The 23,855-nt window shown below is 36.6% G+C and overlaps 1 protein-coding gene across 1 annotated transcript in view; it reads left to right on the forward strand.

The window, feature by feature from the left end:
* LOC110159335 (RNA-binding protein with multiple splicing-like) overlaps nt 1-19,695 on the forward strand; it is an 89,877-nt gene extending 70,182 nt beyond the window's left edge. Inside the window, exons 8-9 of the mRNA XM_055156530.1 lie at nt 13,274-13,401; nt 15,896-19,695. The gene's annotated coding sequence lies outside the window, so the exon portion shown is untranslated. The remainder of the gene's footprint in view (nt 1-13,273; nt 13,402-15,895) is intronic.
* Nucleotides 19,696-23,855: the final 4,160 nt, after the last annotated feature.

A 23,855-nucleotide genomic window follows, 5' to 3' on the forward strand; every position in this document is an offset into this window, starting at 1 on the left:
GCAATGATTCCCGAGATTGAGGATTTAAAGCCAGAACAAAGAGAATGTTTAGTAAATTTTATCAAGGGGAAAGACATTATTGCCCTTCTTCCTACGGCATTTGGCACATGACATACGTCACGACCAAATAGCAGCGACTGGTTAAATTAAAAAAATACCCGCCTACTGTTGACCGAATGAATCCTAATGCTGCGAGGTCAGACAGTTTCCACAAAGTGACACCAGCTGATGAATCAGGCTAATGCCGTCCATGCTCCCACAAAAAATTCTCCATAAATATTCAAAAGTATTACACAAAACAGTACACAAAACTCCACAAACTTGATGCAATTTTTTGTAGTATTATTCGCAGGATGCACGCTGATTGTGTTGTGATAGTGCTCTGAAGGGGCAGTGACTTTGCACAAGGAGCAAAGGAAGGGTGGACTCGGAATGTGCTGTTTTTGATGATTATACATGTTTCAAAAAAATAAAAGGTAACAAAACGATCTAAATATATTATGTATTAGCAGTTAACACTCCATAGAAGTAAAATACCTCCTCTTTAATGTTTGTTGATGTTTAATTAATGTTATTGCTTGGCCAGAAATGTTCCGCAGTATGGCATTCTACTTTCTCCATAGAGGGAAGCAGGTCACATTACCAGACCACGTTATTGTTCACATTTGTGGAGTGAAGTCTATTTTTAATGCCATTACAGTAAAAAAAAAAAAAAAGAAGCATTTCCCCTCCAAACAAGCAAGCGTCAGACCCTCCAGCTGAGAAAGTACATATATTGCACCTTTAAATAACTGTTATTTTATCATGCTTTATAAATTTCTGACTTAAAACCAGATGGATACATTTGATAATTCACGTAGTCATAACATTTGTCATAAACTTGATTTAGTCGGAGCTTATATCAACAAATGAAGTAAAGTCCAAACCTCAAGGCTTTTGTTCGCATCCGTGTTGACTGTAGTGAGCAAGGCGCCAGTCACCACTTCCCTCCCTCCGGCGTGGGACAGGTACAGACACGTCCCCGTGACACCCGAGGGAGCTGCGGGGGAAGGCGAGAGGTGGGGGGAGGCTACGGGTGCAGGCGAGTACTCATCTAGCTGTTGATTAGTGCTAGTCCTTTACCTGCCCTTGTATCACAAGTAGGGAAGAACTACGGCCGGATGATTTTGAAAAATATCTAATTGCGTTTTTTCTGACAAGCTTTGTGATTGTGATTAGATCTGTAATTTATGTTTTAATAATAGGATTCTGTTCAAAGTTCACATTTTAAGCGTCTCCGAGAAGAACTGACAAAAAGACTGAATAATGAACTGACTAGTAAAACAAGAATCACTTTTCAGAACGTGTTTGTACAAATGCAAACTAAAGGTCAATAATGGTCATGATAATCATTAAATTGACATCTTATTTCTTTGCACTACTCAGAATTTTTTTTTTTTTTTTTTAGCAAATATCTTAAAATTTGATCCGTAAAAAGTTGAATTAATAACTTTAATAATATGAATCATTATAGATGCAAACTAAATGTAAATAATGGTCTTGCCTCTGGCTTGTCATGATAATCACTATATTAACTTCTTATTTCTTTGCACAACTTGGAAATTTTTGGTTATTTTTTTGGCAAGATTTGATTCGTAAAAGGTTGAATTAATAACTTTAATAATATGACTCATTATTAGGGATGTAACAATAACCAAAATATCGTGATATCGTATCGTCAAAGTTTTCACAATAATATCGTGGATCATCACAATATATCGAATTACAAGTCTCATTGCTTAAATTACGAGTTATGGTGCGGCAGTAGCTAAAAAAAAGACAGAGAAAACTACATAGACCATGATCCTTTGCTCCATTTCAGTGCAGACTACAAGAAGAAATAACAGTTCTAAGCACTTTTAAGTTTTAGTTCTTTGGATTAAGTCTTGTCAAGGCATTTTAAGAGGAAAAATTGAAATATTCACAGTTTTGTTAGCCTCCACAAAATATCGCAATAAATATCGTACCGTGAAATGTTTATCGGGAAAATACCGTACTGAGAAATTTGGATATTGTTACATTCCTAATCATGAGCCTCCCCACAATATAGTGAGTTTTCCCACGATATCGCAATAAATATCGTACCGCGAGGTTCATACCGTGATGATATCGTATCTTGAGACTTGGATATCGTTACACCCCTACTCATTATAGATTCAAACTAAGTACTGAAGTGTTTCATTCTGCTATTTATTTATTCAATCTCATGTTTTTTTTTTTTTCTTACAAAATTGTAGTTTTAGAATAGTTTCTGTGGTATAAATCTGTTCTTATCTTGTATTTTCATTACTTGTCTATATTCAGCGAGCTACAGCAATATATCACACTTTAAAATGTACTATCGTGAGGCTTACTTGTAATTGCGATGTGCGTTTCGATTGTGATTGATCTTGCCGTCCTGTGAAACACTTCTTTGATATTTAAGGGGGATTTCTTCTTGGTCAGAGAAAACGGGAGTGTGCCAGGAGGGAGGGGCTATAGGAGGAAATAATTATTCCTCTATCAAACATGGAGGAAGCAATTTGGTCAGTGTGTATTACCTTGGGAGTCAACAACATCCCTACATCCGCCGCGTAGGGGGGCGCAGCAGGCTCAGGTCATAATCGAGACATAATTACAGGCAGCAGTTATATATGAGATACATTATAGAAAATTATGGTGTCTACAATGTAAAGACCGTGGTTTTAAGGACGATGTAGTCAGATTGAGTTCTTGTGCAGTTTATGCTCTCACGACTCAGACACAATAACAGACAAAAATATGAGGGTAATTCCTTAAAAATGCATTTCAAGTTTTGACTTACACCTTGTTTTTTATGTGCATATTGAGTTTTTTGGAGAGATGGAAAAGAAAGTTTATCATGTGATGTCTATAATTCGTTTAATCCTTGTAGATATAGTTATTAGTTTACATTAGGGTTGCAAATTAAACTGAAATCGAATCAAAATCGTTATTTGAGTTGGTGCAATCATCAAATTACTGAGACTACTTTACATTTATTGAGATAACAGAATGTCTTCTCATCTGCAAAGAATAAAATATCCTGTTTTTATAGAAGAAATCTTGTTGTTAGACGTCTACAAACATGTTCTTGTATTTGTTTATCAGTTCATATTTCAGTCTTCTCTCAAATGTGAATGTTCTTTTCATTGTGCACTCTGAACAGAATCCTACATGTCTCAGTCCCATTACATTGACTTTTTTTTTTTTTATACAAATTCCTGCAGCAGTAGTTGGTCTTGCAGTTTAATAACAAGCATATTTTAATAATAATAATACGTGAAACAAAGTCCTATTAATTTCCTGTTGAACCGATTGTCCCTGAAAAGTTGCAGCTTTGTAAACAAACATTTCATCGCCTCTAGACCTTGGGGTTTTTGGCCTTCCTCATCTTGTGAATTGATAGGTGTACACTCACATTATTAGCAGAGCTGTGTGGGGAGACAAAGTGCTTGTGAAATCCTTTGAAACACTTTTAGCTGCTGCGGGACAAGAATAAACTTGAGCTGGGGGTATGAGACTATTCTAGGTTGCACCACAATGTGTCTGGTATTGCTGTCTCATGCATTGGCGAGCTGCTTGTCGTAGTGAGTGTTAACCTTCAAAATCGGTGGTGTTCACGACAGTCGAGAATATGATGTCTCAGATGAAGGGCATCGGCCTATAAAATGCTGTATAAATATTACGCAGAGTGGCATTAAGCCAGTCTATCTTGCATTTATTAAATCACAAGTGTTTTATATTGCTAAAAATATAAAAAAAATCTGTATGGAATGTTCCGCGGTATGGCATTAAGCCCATCTATCTTGCATGCCTCTTTTTATTGCTAGAAAATACTTGGCATTACCTTGTATCCATGGATGTACTAGTAAGTTTAATGCCATACACGCCAAGTGAAGCAACAGCATCTCTATGGGGAAGAAAGTGACAGACAGACCACCAGACAAGTTACATAATTTTTCTTTTGTTATTGAATAACGTCACCACATTTTGCCCAAATGTAAATTAATCAATTAATCATTTGGGCATTTGAGCTGAGAAATCAAACATTGAACTTCATGCCAGATTTAGTGTCATGTAACCTAGTAGGGCTGGGCGATATGGAGCAAAAAATATATATCGATATATTCTGCTATATTTCGATATACGATATATATCTCAATATCTGTACAGGAAAAACAGCCCCCCCCCAAAAACTACTGCAAAAACAAATATGCTAAATTCCACAAGGTCTTTTTTTATTGAAGTGCTAAGAGGCAGTTCATGTAGGGACAAAGGGCTTCATTATAAAAAATAAATAAATAAAAATCCCTGTATAGAAAAATAATAATAATAATTTAACTGTAAAATAAAGGAAGAAATAATACACATTTCCTTCTTTTCATTCATTCTTTTCTTCATTCTTTGCATTAATCCTGTTAACCATACGAGAACCATAACCATGGGCACCTTTAGCAGAGAAAGTTCGAGAAATTCCTGATTTAATAGATCCATGTTCCTCACCAGCGGTAAGGAGCTCTGAGGTATCCCACCATCCACTGCAGATCAAACCAACCATTTCCAAACACCAGTTCTGCACTGCAGCAGATTATTAATTAAAATCTTCTGCATAAATAAACTTTACAATACTAAACTTTACAACATATAAACTATAACTACTGTAGAACCATATCAGCCCATTTGAGATTATAATGTGTTTAATGCAACTTTGACACATTTGGTTAAATTTTACAGAAATGAAACATAAAACCATAACCAAAACCAACTGGACTAAAGGACATGACTCAGTGGATTATATGTGTTCTCGCTGTGACAGAGGATGTGCTTCTGATGGTGAATCTATAAATGGTGGAAAAGGTTTGAGGTGCTAGAAACCTTTGGCATTCACAGGCTGCTTGTGGGTGCCGCCGTGTTGAATGGGAAACTAAAGCAAGGAGGTGGCGAGCACAGCACAGCAAAGAAGGCAAACAAGTAAAGCGTTGAAATCAGAATTAAATATAAGCATTATATAGATATATACAATATGTCAGAATCCATTTCGTGTTCAAAAAATCTGTATATATTTTAAATATCAAGATATCGCTCACCCGTATAACCTAGTATAGTCTTCAGTATTAACTGTAAAGCTGCTCAAAATATCTGCATTTTGAAGTTAAACCCCAAATTCTACCATCAAATTCTCTGGCCACCTGGTCATTTTTAAACTAATGTTGGGACCTGTCCTAACAAACAACATGCAGAAGCCTATCACATCTTTTGAATGGTGAAAAGTCCCCAAAATCCCACCTATAACAGATATGATCCTTGGACTTGTGAGGCTACCGTAGTGATGTGGTGGGTAAGTGGTGGCTCTGTTGTGTTAGGAAGTGTAACCGTGGGGGATTTGTGTAGCAGCTGAGAGTAAGTGCCATTGTCCGCCTGCACTGTGGTCTTTAGTCACAACGGATAATGAGCTTCACTAATCAGCTGGCATTTTGCCTGTCCAGATAACGGTCATTTTGGAAATTTAATCTCCGGTGATATGACTAGCTGCAGGTTGAAGTGGGACATGGTCCAAACATGAACATGGTGGTGTATGGAAAATATGGTAAAGCAACAGAAATTAAAAAGAAAAAATCTAAGACATTTCTTTTTTAAATATCTGTATGTGAAGTTTTTCCACTGAGCACCTGAACTGAACTTTGATTGACCCACTGAAGCATTCTTCCTCTCTTTACAGCGACAGAAATGTATGATCCACAATCCATTATCAGCTGATGAGTCACTGGCAGCGGTCTGTTTTAATATGGAGAATTACAAAGAAAATTTCACATCAAACAATGGGATTTCTAGCTGTCAACAAAACACATAGCAAAAGGGTTACTCATATTCTTATTACAATATACCATCTAATATGTTCTTATAGGTCTGGGCTTGGTGATATTGTTGTAACTCTTGACTCCATCTAGAGGAAAGTGATGGAGCTACTTTTACACCAGCCTCATTTGTGCAACAGACTCTCACTGCAGCTGATGTATTGAAAGCAGCTCCATTCTGGCTTGTTTCTCTTCGTCATGTCCAGTGCCATATACAACAACATTTCAAAATGCTTGAAAAACAAAAGTAAGGTAGCTAGATGGTGAAATTGGTTAAGATTGGGGTTTGGGTTATAAAATGACATATTAAGCCCTACTCAAAATAGATGTAGTAAACTCTTTGATTTATATACTGCGATAATGTAGAACTATGAAAGCCCTGAACAGCAAGAGAGAAAAAAAGAGGTACATTTGGGCTCTATTTTCTAAGTGGTTCTTTTTTTTGTATCAACAACTCCAATTTTATAATTTATTTATTTATTTTTTAATATTTCTTCTTCTTCTTCTTCTTCAAAAATAATAAAATAAAAAATTGTCTTTAATTAAAAATTTTTTTTTTTTTAATCGTTAATGTGGCTGAGAAAAAATGCACCTCAGGGATTCCGTACAGAACAGTTTTTCCTAAACTTTTTTTCTGAGGACCCATATTTTAATATATTTTACAACCTTTGCGACCCAAGTCAATAGACATTATTCATGAATCACAAAATAAAGGTGGATTTGACCATATTTTGACCGTATTTTATTGTTGACAGAGTGATCATGTCTCTTTGAACAATTAATATTACTCAAGTTTTAAACAATGAAAAACAGTAATTGAATGAGAAATAAAAGGATCCATAAGTTGCCTATTTGGACTTTAAAATGTAGCCCATTTCTTTTTCTTTTCATCAATTGAACCAGCAATATTGGAACAAAATAGTCTGTAGAACTGTATATTGCAGACCTACATGCAGATCGTGACAAGGCAAACCAAAAAAAATCTTTTGCGACCCACTTGAGGGATTGTGACTCAGTCTTTGGGAAACAATGATATACAAAAATCATAATGCGACAACAAAAGACAACACTCCGACTGTATTAAAGGGCTAATTTTACTTTTCATTTTCTCCAGGTACGTACATTCAGGTAACAACATTCTAACAAGGCTTAAAGCTCACAAGAATCAATCAAATTTTGTATAATATAGGACCTGTAAAAGTCATGTATTGTTCACATTTTGAATTTATGGCTTTCTTACATACATGGCATACAGGCATACGTGAGATGCCAGGTCCTTTTAAATAGATTATCAACCAGTCATAAAATGTCACATGATGGATTAAGAAGATATCAAAGAAATACATATAGAATATGAGGGAAGAGCCATATGATTTACAGTGTATTAAAAGCTGAAAACATGAAGCAGTTGTTTAGGTTTGGTAGTTTGAACTCCCGGTGAGTGCATTCACCTGAGAGTCAAATGTTACATGACATTCATGCGCTGGCACAGAGCAGCTCCAGTGACATGCTAATAGTGGACATTAAAGCGTAGTGAACTGTGGACAAAGGTAATCCAGATTTTCCGTTCGACAAACCCTGGTGTTGTGTGTGGTTGTGCACCCCTGTCGTGTTTGTGGACTTGTGTGTGAGGTTTTAGGTAGTCTCTGGCTTCTTGCCCTGAGGAGCTTTTGGCCAATCGCCGACAAAAGCAATGGTTCCTGAACTCCCAGCAGAGAGCTTAGGGCAGCTGGGGCCTCACTAATAAGGAAGAGGGACTTTATTCTGTGCCCCCCACTGAATAATAACACGTACAGTCAGAATACCCCAAAACCAAAAGACTAGACTGTATGGAGAGGGAGGGGGATATTCAGCTGACTTATGCGGTGCTCTGTATACGTCACTTTTCACTTTTTACTCCATGTTATACTATTTTCTTATGCATGTTGTACTGTAGTTTCCTCATGGACCTGGAGTTGTGTTTTGTCTGCTCATACTTTCTCCCTGATATATTTTATATCATACTGTGGAATCCTGTAGCCAAAGGAACAACATTTCCATAGAGACAAGCAGAAAGAGTCATGTTTGTGGTGGCGCAACCTCACAAAAAATAAATAAATTCAGTCTATTATTTGGCAAAAAAGTCACAGAGTGGGGTTTTAACCCAGGACCCCACTGTGAAATAAAACTGAAGCAGGTAATAAGCGACAAATCAGTATATCTCATATGTTATTGTTGAAATAAGACCCACTCCCAAAAAAGAGCCTCTAATGGCTTGTATCACTCTTTCTATCTAGTTTCACATCAACTTTAGTGTTGAATATTTCCCTTTTATCATTAGCTGTAAATGAGCTACAGCATGTCGTTACCATCTGTGCTTAAACACAATTGCAGCTCTGGCAGAGCTTGAAACAACAAACTCTTTTTGGTGGATGACATCAATGTTCCCTGATAACATTTGGTCCATGAAGCCAGCCTTTCTAAACAACACTGCATTAGGTTATTGGTGGTATCGGAGGATTCTTCAGATATCTATATTGGTCTGATATTGAACATTTAGCCGAATTTGGCACTGTTGTTTTTATACTGCCGCAGTCTCTGTGTGGCCTTATGTCATTCACAGATTGTCCTCAGTGCGTCAGATTTTTTGTTTTTTAACTAATGAGTCATGCAACAAATAATTAATATCTCAGATACATTTTGTTAATTTTTTTTTTGTTAATTTGTGAACTTAAAGCGGACATGTTATGCAAAAGCAACTTTTTAGAGCTTTTCCCTCTCAAAATAGTTTTATAGAGTTATTCATGAATGTTTGAGTTATCTTTATACACCTGTATTCAAGATGTCATTTTGGTACAAATGAAAAAAATATGTGTTACTCACTAATGTGATTTGCAGCGATCCACAGGAGGTGCTGACAGCTGTGTGGCTTTCGTTTACACCGATGTGTTCTGCCATTGGGCACCGCCGTTTTATAATGTGGAAGTCATCAGGCTTGTTTCTTTTATTAAGACATTTTAGATCAATATTGCAACTTAAAATGTCCAAATAATAACGTAATATAGAGTAACATAGAGCATACCTACTGTGTATAGACATAGCAGACAAAACCACAATATGTCTTCTTTAACTATGATTTAACATACATTTCCAGTATTAGCAACAAGACAAATATCGTATGTATCAGTTATTGGTTCAAACATCCACATCAGCCCTAACAGTGCGCGCACTGAGAAGAGGCACCACCCACATTGTCAAACAGTACTTGTTTACCTATCTCACACTTACACGTCCTGTAGCTTACTGGATGTAACACATTAAGCCTGTGAATCGCTAAACCTCAGCTTAATCTGCTCCGACATGTTCAATGATCAACCCAATCGGTAAACCTCGCCTCCTCAGCTTGAACAAATAGGTTGGTCTGGAGGTATGCGCCGCGTTAGTTTAGCCATGCGACCGTATAGCTAGCTGCACATCGATTGGCTCATCCCTGATTGAACGCGCAACAGGGCATTAGCGAGGCCAGCCATGTCCCAGGCCACTCCGACTGTCTCCTCCATGTCTGCATCCCTCCATAAATTATGTGTATATGATAAGATAAGACTCTAGGCCAGTAGAATAAAAATATAACGCTTCAAAACCATGGCCTACGTATATGAACAAGAAAAAATACCAAGTCAAATGATTGTGATTGTGATTATGATTAGATTTGGAAAAAAGAAAACATGAACTGACCAAGAATCCCCTTTCAGAACATGTTTGCAGATCTAAACTACAAGAGTTAGCAGTTTTTTATGCAGAATAAGACAGGATATTTAGTTTTTTGTGTAGGAAATCATGGCACTCGGTAAGGTAAAAAGAATTTCAGCCTTTGCTTGTTCCAAATTGCGTCCATTAAAACTGTGATTTTGATTTGATTGCGATTAAGCTTGCAGGCCCAATCCTACTGTTATGTTACAATAAGTCACTATGATTAAGGTTATTCACAGTGCAGCATATGGACAGAATGAAAAGCAGGAGTAGTGACTTCAGTGGATTGTACCAGTGCCGATTCACACTATTCTACAGATTTACAGGTGGATCACACATGGGCGAGCAGTGTTCATTGTGCAGGCTTAGTCTTGGTTATCTAATTGTTTATTTACACTTTGCAGCTGATCTCTCCAATGTTCCCTGGGGGTGTGAAGTTAACTGAAAGCACTATTCTGTTTGAAGCACTGTCAAAGTAGACTTAACGTATTTTTTGGACTATAAGGCACACTTAAAATACTTTAATCTTCTCGTAAATCAACACTGCGCCATGTAATCTGCCTTATGTATTAATTCTGGTTGTGCTTACTGCCTTTGAACCGATTTTATGTGGTACACGGCGTTTAAAAATCTGTCAAAAAGTTTTAGTACGACTTTGGTAAGCTACAAAGCCGCACCGCTTGATGGATTGTCGGAGCATTACGGCTACTGTAGTCAGGAACCTTGCAGACTAGTCCAACAGAAGCTGACCACATCAAGGCACAAGGAGGGAGCAAATTTTTTCCAGCGCTTGTAGTTTATGCAAATTAGCCATGTGGTTTTAAGTTTTGTTTCGGTAAAATGTAAACAAATGTGCGGAAAGCTGCATTAAACACATTATTACTCAATGTATATGTTATTAAGTTATTTTTTCAGACCTGACAGTTTCGACTGCTCACTAGTGGTCTTCCTCAGAGTGATCACGTGATGTTGCTGTGGTGCTGTTTTTCTACGGGTGGGGGGCAGGACGACAACACCATCTGCAGTCCGACTTCCTCAGGACAGTATCCCAGGTGTGTGAGAGTAAAAAAGCCCCTCGTCCCAGAGCAAACATCATCATTGAGACAGAGGAAAACAAACATCGTCGCTGGATTAAAGAGGCAATCGAAAAACGGAAATAATAATGAGGGGGCTTTTTTACTCTCACACACCTGGGATACTGTCCTGAGGAAGTCGGACTGATGGCGCTGCCGTCCTGCCTCCACTGGTAGGAAGACAGCGCCAAAACCTGTATAAATCAGCTGACTGGACACGTCACAGCAACATCACGTGACAGTCGAAACTGTCAGGTATGAAAACAAACTCTTAGTCTGAAAAAAGAACCTAATAACAAATTATCAAAAGACCAAATAAACCTCATCGGACTATTACTCAGTGTATATTTGAGTCCTCCTGATACAAAAAAAAACAAAACAACTAACTTAAATTATCTATTCACATTCATAATACACATTCACCAAAACAGGGAGGCAACGCCGGGCGAATTACTCACGTCTGGGCTAAGGGATCAGTCTCAATGCGCCTTATAATCCAGTGCACTTTATGTATGAAAACAGACAAGAGAATTCAACATTATTGATATTGCGCCTTATAATAGTCTATCCAGAAAGAACTGACACTTAGCAGGTGAGATGTTTTGTGTGCGTAAACAAGTCTCTCACACATAAAATTAATTACAATGTGTTAAAATCCATTTTATTTTTCTACCTTGAATTTTCAGATTTAATATTTATAACGTTTTGGTCTGTGTTTGCTTATCTGTACATTGTGTTACCTTGAAAACTGCTGAACATAACGCCAACGGACATATATGTAGAACTACCCCAGCGTGATGTCAGTGCAAAGTATGAATTTTTTGACTATTCCCTTCTGAACTTGAGTTAGCAAAGTCCGTGAGATGCCTATTTTTGGTGTTACATCTGGGGGTAGTTTTAGGAGGGTCAGGGGGGTTAAGCGTTCCTTCTTTAGTTGAGAGGGGGATTTCTTTGCGGGATCACAGGAGACAAAGGAGATAGTTGAGAGGAGCACTGAGAAACATTTATGCGGAGTCACTGTCAGCTGACTCACAGGACCATACTGTGTTTGTTAGATAATTGAATTGTATGTCTAATTATGCACGGTTTCTGGGAACAAAGTTATTCATTTGTACGTGTCCTTAAATGGCATTACATGTTTTGGCTGGATTGTAATGGAAATATTATTGCCATGTTAAATTTCGAAGTCAATGTTGGGAAATAAGACCTCGGATGACATCATATTGGGAAATGTTTTGATTTCCTTAGTTGGAGATATGAACTAAGAGTAATAATTTTTTGGCCATAAAGTCAGTGCGTGATTAGATAAATAAATTTTGCATTATGTTAATATTATGAAATGTAAACTGATCACTTGATAACCAAAGATCAAGGTTTGTAAGGTTTCATATATCATCGCTCCTTATCAGTTTGATCATGAAATTAATCCATTTTTATTTGTTTTGGATGAGGAAAAATAAATCAACTGTGATCGAAGAATACTACATTTTTGCCATATTGCCCAACTAACCTGTCACAATGAAAAATTTGATGTGATGATTAAAAAAAAAAAAAAAATAAGATGATAAATGAAAGTGTTGAAACTTACGCCACTGAAGTAAGAATCCAAAAGCAGAATCATCCCAAAGTAGTGCTTCTCAATTATGGAAATATATCTTTATCACGATTATTTTTAGTCAATATTGAAGTCATGATTATTCAAATGAGTATTTTTTAGCTAAACAATGTATTTATTCAGCATTTCTCTCTTGAAAAAAAATAAAAAATAAAATAAATACATAAATAAAGGCTACAAATATCTTAGAGGAGTTTTGCAATGTATAAAACATAAAATGAATAAAATATACTTTACATGAAATAAGGCATTGAAAAACTTAAATGTATCCAAAATAAACTAAACTAAATAACCAGCTGTTCTACAATCTCTGCATTAAAATATATATATATATATATATATATATATATTATATATATATATATATATATATATATATATATATATATATATATATATATATATATATATATATATATATATATATATATATATATATATTCTTAAGTTAACTCAAGTTTGACCCACAAATTGAAATTAAGATCAAATTTCAATTAATTGCACAGCCTTACCCCAAAGCATATTCTCACTGTACAATATTGCAATCTATAATGAGTCACATTCAGCTCAAATACAGTATCATCATATTATAGGAAAATAATAAAAGATTTCACACTTGTACAAAGAAAAAGTACCCATGATAAATATGCCTGTCATGATGGGATAATCCCAGTTAATCAATTTTGAACTATGCTGTATCATTAAACAAAGAAATAGCAGAATCAACCAATGAACAACCATAAAAGTTACTTATTTAAACCTTTTACATTTCAAATCATATCGTATTAAAACAAAAATTTGCACGTTATTGCAAAGAAAATCTACACATGATAATAAGTGAGCCCAATTTCATATCATATCTCAAACTTTTATTTAAGTATTTCATCTGGTCCAAAGTTACAAACCAGACTTTTTATGGTTTAAATGTTGTTGATTTGTTGTTGTTGTTGTTGTTGTTGTAGGTCCCTGATGTGTGATGGTGGCTCCGGGCGGCTGTGAGGGCCTTTGCTGACTGCTTCTTCTTCTTGTGTCCATCTTGAATCCAGGAGGACAGCCCCTGCTCCTCTTCCTACCGGGCAGCGTAGCGTTGGTAAGTGTCTGCAGGAGTGTTTTGGCAATACTAAAATGTCAAACTCTATATATTCTTTAATCAATATAATAAAAATACTCAATTTCAATACCACAATTATAATAAAATGCTCTTTTTAGACAATAGACTTGTTTAGAATGACAAATAATAGTGTGATCTTTATGTTACAGTGTGGTAGAGATTCAAGATTAATCATAATCTAATTAAAAGTGCAATTTGAATGGATTTAATTCACAGATTTTCTCCACAACCAAGTAAATATTCTTATTCTTACTCTGCAAAAAACCTTTAAACTGAATTGTAGTTTAGATTCTGTACAGATATACACTGAAATACCGTACTGTACACTGAAAAACATTGTTTGGCAGTTCATATTTCAGTGTTTTTGACAGCTCCTGAACGCTTTCAAAATGTGAACTTTGAACAGAATCCTTGTGCTAAAACAATTCCAAATCTTGTTGCTGCGCTTGTCAGAACAGATACAGCTCTAACATGTGCTCTTATAGTAGTTCTGATAACGCTCAAGATCTTTCTAAAACTATTCAGTAAAGATCCAATTTCTGACCAATTTTCCAATAATGATACTAAAATATGCATCTAATTTTTATACAGTTTTTATTATCTATAAGTATGTGAGTTCTAATACTGTTGACAACCCTACTATGCAGCCTGGTGAGTGGACAGATGTGTAAATCACACCTCTGCTCCCTTTCACATGTCCTCTTCTCCTTCTGGCGATGATTCCAACGTGTAAACTTGTGTGTGAAAAACCCAGATACTTTTTTTTTTCTTTGTTCAACTGACCAGAACTGAAATATCAACAGTATGTCACTTTGCATCGTGGATGAGTTACAGAAAATATAAGGGTTTGTGAATAATATTTGAAACAATAGGAAAGCGAAGACCTGGCATTTTTTGTTGTTACTGTGTAAAGTAAAGTAAAGAATAATTGTTTTGTGGATCTGACAATCAATAAATACAAGTAGAATATAGAGTATTAGCAAATAGAGTTGTCAAAAGTATAAAAAATCTGTTACTAACAATATTAAAACTAGTATCGAAGTACTTTGAACGACTTATATTATACAAATATAAGAGCAGATGATAATTTGAAAGATAATACTATGATTTAATGTTGAAAATTAAATTCTATTGTACAGTCTTTTTATGATTGTGGTATAGTTTTGCGTATCGAAATCAAGTTTGACATTTTAATATTGTTTTTGTAAGGTTAAATCATGTTAATTTCATATTTTGTATTTCATTGTTTCACTGTTTTAAGTCAGGGACAACACTTTGTTTAGCATTTTTACCTTAGTTTAGGTAATGAAAGGGAAAAATATTTTGTTACAATACTGCAAATGTTAATGAACCCTCATATTAAAATCTGAATTCTCAAATTGAAGGTCATATTTTGGTAAATGTTTATCCCGTGCAGGAGTTCACCCTTGTCGGTCCCTTGTGTTTTCATTAGCTGACATTGTGCACTGTGACCATGGTAACCTCTTTCCATCTCTTCCTCCTGTCTGTCTCCTCTCTCTCTCTCTCCTTGCTCTCCTCTCTTTCTATCCTCCTTTTGTTCTCTCTATTTCTCGCTCTTCTACTACCCCCCTCCACCACCTTCTTGTACTCTTCTATCTCTCTCTCTTGTCTTTCTCTTTCTTCTACTCCTTCCTTTCTCACTTTCTCTCCTTCTTCTCCTTTCTCTCACTCTCTCTCTCTTGTCTTTCTCTCTTCTACTACCCCCACCTTTCTCACTTTCTCTCTCTTTCTCTCCCTTCTACTACCCCCTCCTTTCTCTCACTCTTTCTCTTTCTTGTCTTTCTCTCGTCATCCTCTCTCTTCTACTATACCCCTCCTTTCTTGCAATCTTCTCTCTCTTTCTCTTGTTTCTCTCCCTCTTCGACTACCCCTCCTTTCTCTCTCTTCTTCACTCTTCACTCTTCTCTGTCTCTTGTCTTTCTCTCTTCTACTACCCCACCTCTCTCTCTCTCTCTCTCTCTCTCTCTTCTACTACCCACCTCTCTCTCTCTCTCTCTCTTGTTTCTCTCCCTCTTCTACTATCCCCTCCTTTCTCTCACTCGCTCTCTTTCTTGTCTGTCTTTCTCCTACTACCCCCTCCTTTCTCTCTCTCTCTCTCACTCTCTCTCTCTTGTCTTTCTCTCTCTTCTACTACCCTCACCCTTTCTCACTTTCCCTCTCTTTTTCTGTCTCTTCTACTACCCCCTCCTCCTTTCCTGCCTCTTCTCTCCTCTCTCTCTTTCTCACCCATCTCTTCCTTTCCCCTCCCCCCTCTCTCCTTTATTCTCTCTTATCCCTTTTTCTTCTCCATTCTCTGTTTCTTCTTCCGTCACACTTTCTCTTTCTTCCTTCCTTTCTCTCTCACATGCCTCCTGTCCTCACCTCTCTCTCTTTTTCTTTCTTCTTTTCTTTTCTTTCTTTCCCTCTCCTCTTTCTCACCCCTCTCTTTCTCTCTCTTTTCTGTCTCTCTCAGGCAGTAGCAGTAGCAGCAGCAGCCTCACGAGCCTCAGGACATGCAAACCCAGCCTCCATCACACATCGAGCCCACTCCTCCCTCCCTTCCTCTCCTCCTCCCGCCCTTACGAAGACATCCCCCCCTTTTTTTTATACTGTTACATAGTCGGAAATGGATCGGCGGCACTTTGGCTACACTTCCTCCAACACCTTTTGAATAAGGTACAAGGCATTGCATGACTAGAAGCGCACACACCTCTTTGTCTGTGAAGATAAGCAGGCCGTTGACTTTGCATTGTGGAGAATATGCAAGCGTAGAGACCAAAGGAGCGTTCCAATATGCAGCCCTCAAGAAAGGCCACAGCAAGGAAGTGTGGACAAAATGCTTAAAGGACACGTATTATGCAAAACTGACCTTTTATTTAGCTTTTAATCATGTTATATTGTTGTCTCCTGTTCAAAAACATACCTGGAGTTGTGTTTTGCTTCATTCACGTGTGTTTCATAAATCCAAAGTCATCTTCTCGGTTTGCTTTTTGCCGTGATTGTTGCATCATAGGTAAAAATACAGACTTCCTAAACCATCTATTCTGTGCTTCATTTGTTTGTTTTCATTCCTGTTGCTGACAACAGAGGGAGCTCCAACGCCTAAACACCTAATTGGAAATGGACGTGTTGTTTATAAAGTGTTTTACAAAATAATTTTAACTTGTGAAATACTAATCCCAAGGTGACCAAAAGCATGTTTAAAAGGGAATTAAAGCCACAAAAATGCATAATATGTGTCCTTTACTGATAATGTTATTCTATGACTATAATTATTATTATTCTGTATATCATTCATATTAATGTTATTACGATTATTAATAATGTTGAAGCATGATTTTGCAAAAAAAGAAAAAAAAACCCAATGCTGTACATTTTTAGATATTTTAACGAAAGACAAAAAGGTATTTTTGTAATCGAAAATATGTTTGTTTGAATTGTATGATTGTTGTTAAAGTGTGTAAGGAACTACTTTCATACTCCTGCTTCTTCTTTGCCATTTGAGTCGCTGTGTTATACCAAAGCAGTCATGTGATGATTTGATTTTTTATTTTAATTGTGCTGTGCAAAGGTTTTAACCAAGTTTGGAGGAGTCAAATTAGACTATATTTACCTACTTTTGTCAGTACATACAATATTTGCCCAAACCAAGAACAATAATAAAATTTTTAGTAGGGATGTAACAATAATCAAAAATCTTACAATAATATCATGGACTGTCACAATAAACCAAATTACAAGTTCCTTTGCCTTAAAGCATTGTTTTATAGCAGCAACAGCTTATAAATAAAGGGAACTACACATCCCGTGATTCATTTCAGTGCAGATGACATGAAGAAATATGTTTTTCTGCTTAATTATTGAGATTATGAGAGTAATGATTCACAGCTTCAGTCACCACAGGCTTGTCAAGGTTTTTTAAAAGCAAAAAAAGTGTCCTATCTACAATTTTATTAGTCTCTTCAGAATAAATGTGGAGTGAAATGAATATCGTGACAATATTATACTGTGAGATTTGGATATCGTTACATCCCTAGCTTTTAGTATTGCAAAATAAGGCCATTAAAGATGAACTAAGTAACATTTTCTGTTATGAGTCTGCCACCACAGAGATTATTATTACTTACAATATGATATTAAACTTATCAAACATGCATGGTTCAATTACAGGTGTTTTTATTGCTCAAAAGTACATTTAAAAACATAATTCTTACTGTAAGCAGTCTCTTCTCCACAGACCTGACCCGTAACTTAGATTGGAGATGGAGATGGGTTTTTTAATGCCTCAGTGGAGACAGGCAGGCCTTCCATCAGCAAAGTTACATAGTGCACTTTTAATACACCCTAATGACAAAAGTCCCTACTATAATTTTCATTTTCAATCGTCCGACCTGCCTATTGCTTTTGCACAGTGCTGCGTGTTTTGTGAGTGGAGTTCTGTTTGCTCGAGCGTATTTAAACCCAATGAAGCAAACACTTGTCTTTAGTCGTACAACTGAGCAGTGATAACGAGTGATTACATATTTAGCTCAGAATGTATTTGTTTTTGTCTTTTTCAAATCCAGATCAACGCTTTGAAGGGCATTTTAGGTTTCGTTCACAACCTTATAGAATCCTAAAAGTTAAAACTGAGGACAGGTTTGATTTCTTTGCCAGAATTTGCTGTTTAAAAGAGATTTGTTTACCTGATTTTTGTAATTTCTGTAATTACCGTGCCTATCCTCGTGAAAAAAGTGGACAAATTTCAGCGTATTCTCTGGCAGCATAAATATAAAAAAAAATTAATTATTCTTTCATAATAGCTTCAGAAAGTGGTGCCATTCTGATGGTTAATATGGCAAGTTTGTAGAGCCAAGCCCTGACTAAAATATAATGATTAGGGTCAACATTTGTGGATTATTATTTTTATAAAAACAGCAAATCTCCCATAGAGTTGCAGACCCATGCCGTCCGTTTGAAATTATAACATCGTCCAATTCAAGAATGTGAACGCAACCTATTGACAGCAGCAAGAAGCCATCTTTAGCAATAGAAAAGTGACCGTCTGAACATTTCCGAACTGAGCCCTGCTAAAATTAGACCCTTTTTGTTGTGAAGAAGGAGAAAGAAACAAAAGACCAAAGGTATTTTTTACACTGGAGAGCTGTTCGGCTAGTGAAACGATGATTCAGTTGTGACAGCTTTGTAGTCTTCATTTTGATTTCTTATGAAGTATAACATTATTATATTATTATTTTTTGTCTAGCGTGTCTTTTGGTGTCATTCCAAAAGAGCAATCAGAAACAATATTCACTTTAAGCAATTATCTTTTGTCTATTTTTAGGAGACTTTGTACAACTCAAATTTACATCATTGTAATCGGACAGGGGGAAAAATAACAACCTTTTGTAAATGTGTGTTTCGTGCGCCTGCAATAATGTCTGGCTGTTTGACATATCTGATCATCTTCTTGACATTTTACGCCGATTTTCATTCAAGTCAACACACAAAGCAAATTTTGTGTTTTTGCTGATGAGGTCGTGTCACATTTCAAAATCATGTGACAATCAAGAGCAAAAAAAAAAAAAGAAAAAGCAAATCGAAGCTTTTGTCCAGCTTGGCAATCAACTTCAAATATTCATGTTTTTGTAATGAACTATAATATGCATATGATATCAACTGATTTTATGAAGCCGGACTGCTTTTTTTAGCCAATACGGCACCAAATTTTTAAGTATTTATAAGGTGTGTGCGTGTTGTTTTGGAATTGTTTTATAGCCCCTTATATAAGTCAATGTAAGTATTATTGTAAGTTTAATTGTATATTCATTTTGGTAATTTTAAGAGTTTTATGTGTTTGTAATTGACTGAGTGGATTTAATGTTTTTGAATATGTTTTTATCTACATCATTCACTGTGAAATCCCAGATAGTACATTTTGACTGGTACTGACGACGATCCTGGAAGCCCAACCAATAATGACATCCCAAGTTCTCCAAGTGAAAAGCGCCTATCCAAATGTTTTCAGTATAATCGTGTATGTGTTCTGTGCATGTTCACGGCATGTGTGTGGGTTTTTGTTTTTTTCTTATACAGTACTGTTAATATTTATGTACCTTATGTAGACCGCTGTGAGGAGAAAATGCATTTCAGTGAATTGCAGAGGTTAATAGGTTTGTTTGTTTAAGAAATCATGAAAAAAAGTTGAATCAAAAAGAGAGGTTTTTATGAAAATGTAAAATGAAGACATTCAAGGCCATATGACATTAAAGATTGACGTCATCCCTGCTGTCATGGAGTGGTTGTTTCTTTTCAATTGTTTCCTTTGTTAAATCATTTATTTCAAGTAATGTAATTGACATGAGATAAAGAACTGACCAAATATGGTTCTCAAAACAACATTCTCTTCTTCTATGACTGCAATTAATTATGGTTTCCTTTAGTGGAGGATATACTCAAGTTGTACTTTAAATTATACTCTTAACCAAATATTTATACTACTTTCAGACTGCAACTACTGCTTCTACTGCATTCAACAAATTTTCTACTAATACCCAATACTTTCAGACTATACTACTACAATTATTTTCAGTATTTTACTACAACCTTAATAGTTTCACCCATCTATTACTAAAACACTAGGGGTGTAACGATATCCAAATCTGACTATACGAAATCGTCACGGTATGAACCTCACTGTATGATATTTATTCCGATATCATGGGAAAGCTCACGATATGGTGGGGAGGCTCACGATTAGGGATGTAACAATATCCAAATTGGTGCAATATTTTCACGATATATACCTCACAGTATGATATTTATTGCGATATTTTGTGGAGGCTTATATGCTACTTTTTCCTCTTAAAAAGCCTTGACAAGACTTAAAAAACTAAGACTTAAAAGTGCTTAGAACTGTTTTTTCTTCCTGTAATCTGCACTGAAATGGAGCAAAGGCTCATGGTTCCCTCTGTCTTTTTTTTTTGCTGCACCATAACTTTTCATTTAAGCAAAGACACTTGTAATTCCATATATTTGTGATGGTCCACAATATTATTGTGAGAACTTTGACGATACGATATCACAATATTTTGGTTATTGTTACATCCCTATAAAACACTACTACTACTTTTGGCCTATTACTTTTTCTTCCAGTCAGCTGTACTACTAAAAAACTGCTAATACTTATGGATTACGCCTATTTCGACTATTACTACTAACATTAGACTTAGACTTAGACAAACTTTATTGATCCACAAGGGAAATTATTTGGACACAGTAGCTCACACATTCACAATATAATGTATTCTAAATAAGAAGCAAAAAAGACCAAGAGACCTGTCAGATAAGACATAATTATATAAATGGATATGTACAAGTCAAAATAAAATAGGAAAATAATAGTAATAGTAATAAAAAAAACAAAAACTGTTTCACAATACTTCTTTAAGGTTACTACTTTCAGCCAACTGCAACAACTACTACTTCCAGATAACTACTACTGCTAAAATACTACTGGGCCTACTACTTAAGGGATCTTACTACAATTTCTAGGCTTTCTACTTTCATTCTACTGCAAATACTGCGGCTAGCTCTCGCCCACGACTATGAAAAATACAGTTCAAACATTTAAGGCTGTTCAAGTGTCATAAAATTGTTTTGACAAACTGTCTTCAAAAATAGATAAAACTAAATTGGTAACAGTATGACCAGTTTGTGACTACGCTCTGCTGTGTTAAATGCAGATGTTATGGTGGGAGACAAGCTTGTGTAGAAATCTGGAGTGATGTTCTTTGAGCCTCAGGGGCCTGTGTAAGTACAGTAGTCTTATTGTTCAACGTGCCTCTTTCAAATGCCTCCCCTACAGCTGCAGAAACATTGAAATGCATTGAAACAGTAACAACTTAACCCTTACGCAAAATATTTTCTGCACAAACCAGATGATTTATGTTTCTTATTTTTTTCAATGTAACAAAAAACATGTTTCAGGACAGAAAAATATACTCTGAAATGTAAAAATACTTCCAGACATTGAGAAAAATTACATAAATTTGCTAGATAACAACAGAAATCAGTGTTTTAACAATATTCATTTTAGCTGCCACCCATCTGAATTACCCAATAATTATGTTTGGTTAAGTGATCCAAAGGTGGCCATATCCAATACTTTTAACCCACAAAGCAACTGAACTGCAGAGTCCATTTTTTTCTCAGTCTTTAGCGTCATTTTGTCACACCTCCCCACAGGATTCCCAGTAGAAACGTAATGTGTGATCCTATAAAGTGGTGTGTGCATCGTGGGAGCAGCAGACCTCTTCCTGCCCTCTTCCAGAATAGACCACCTAACCCAGGGGTGGCCCACTCCAGAGACTAGGGCCAATGCCAATCTAGGCTGGGTTCACTCTCTCCATTGTCACACCAGGCAAGTAGCGTGCAGTGATTTCCTACAAGCTACACGTAATTAGAGTTATTTATAGTCCAGATAACGATTATGATGATTAAATATCGTGTATAATGGACTTACCTGGATGTGTGGTTGCATACGCCCATGTGACAACACTTGGTAAATGGTGTCACTCATTTGACAAATCCATTAAATGGTGTTTCTACCCCCTCACACTTTCTCCTATAGCTCGGTTGACCAGATTTTCAAAAATAAAAAACAGGAACATCCCTGGTTTGTGGTGGTTAGTAATAATAAAATTGTGAAATGAGTGTGTAATTGGGAAAATTGTTCTGCACTTAGCCCTAATGTGAGTGCGTTTAGTCACATTTTCTTTGTGTTTTAGTTATTTTTAAGCAGCTTTTCTGTATCTTACTTAAACAAATGACAATTTATGCCTTTCTTTACTGTTTTAGAGATCGTTACCAGTCTGAGTTCATCTACTTGCTGCCTGGACATGTTACCCACTAGATTTCTAAAGTCTGTCCTCAACAGTTTACTTTCACCACTCACTCACATAGTTAACATGTCACTTCAATCTGGAACATTCCCAAACGCGGTCATTAAGCCTCTCCTAAAGAAGAGCAGTCTTGATGCCACAGTACTGAACAATTTCCGACCCATCTCAAATCTGCCGTTTTTTGGCAAAGTCCTTGAAAAAGCTGTTTACCAACAGCTTACGAACTTTCTCCAAATGAACAACTCCTTTGATGTTTTCCAGTCAGGTTTTAGAGCCCACCACAGCACTGAGACTGCTCTTATCAAGGTGACAAATGACATCCGCTTGAACACTGATGCAGGCAAAGTCTCAGTCTTGATCCTGTTAGATCTGAGTGCTGCTTTTGACACTGTCGATCATGGGATCCTCTTACAGAGACTAGAGGACTGGGTGGGCATCTCTGGTACTGTACTAAACTGGTTCAAGTCCTATCTAGAAGACAGGAAGTATTTTGTTGAAATTGGAAACTGTGTCTCAGATGACATGGCCCTGACCTGTGGGGTGCCTCAGGGGTCAATCCTGGGCCCCCTGTTGTTCAATCTCTACATGCTGCCATTAGGCCAGTTAATAAGCAGCAATAACGTGTCGTACCACAATTATGCAGATGACACTCAGATCTACGTCTCTCTGGCAGCAGGAGACTATGGACCAGTGGAGTCACTTTGTCACTGCATCCAACAGATCAGTGTGTGGATGCAAAACAACTTTCTCCAGCTAAACTCTGACAAGACTGAAGTCATAGTGTTTGGTCCACAGAAACAAAGGGACAGTGTCAGCAGTCACCTCCAGTCTCTCGCTCTAAAACCTTCAAATCAGGCAAGAAATCTAGGGGTAATAATGGACTCAGACTTGAACTTTAACAGTCACATAAAATCAATAACATCTGCAGCCTTTTACCATCTAAAAAAACATAGCAAAAATCAAAGGTTTACTGTCTAAAGCAGACTTGGAGAAACTTATCCATGCATTTGTCTCCAGTAGGTTAGACTACTGTAATGGTCTGCTCACTGGTCTCTCCAAACGAGCTGTGAGACAGCTGCAGAACATCCAGAACGCTGCAGCTCGGGTCCTTACTCGAACTAGGAAGTACGAGCACATAAGTCCTGTGCTCAAGTCTCTGCACTGGCTTCCTGTGCCTCAGAGAATAGACTTTAAAGCAGCTCTGCTTGTGTACAAGTCTCTCCATGGCGAGCACCAAAGTCCATCTGTGACATGTTAGTGTCATATGAACCATCTCGCACTCTGAGGACCTCAGGGACCGGCCTCCTGCTGGTGCCCAGAGTCAGAACTAAACAAGGGGAGTCAGCGTTTCAGGTTCATGCAGCTAAAACCTGGAACATTCTTCCTGAACATGTGAGACAGGCCTCTTCTGTGACGCTGTTTAAATCCAGGCTCAAAACATTTCTGTTTAACTGTGCATATAACTGAAAGGTTTTCATTCCGCACTCTTCTCTCCAATTTATGTCTCTCTTTTTTAATTTTAATCTTCATGATTATTTATGTTTTGATTTG

Source organism: Boleophthalmus pectinirostris, unplaced genomic scaffold, assembly GCF_026225935.1.
Source record: "Boleophthalmus pectinirostris isolate CB_2022bp ecotype Guang Dong unplaced genomic scaffold, ASM2622593v1 HiC_scaffold_20, whole genome shotgun sequence".
Classification (NCBI taxonomy): Eukaryota; Metazoa; Chordata; class Actinopteri; order Gobiiformes; family Gobiidae; genus Boleophthalmus; species Boleophthalmus pectinirostris.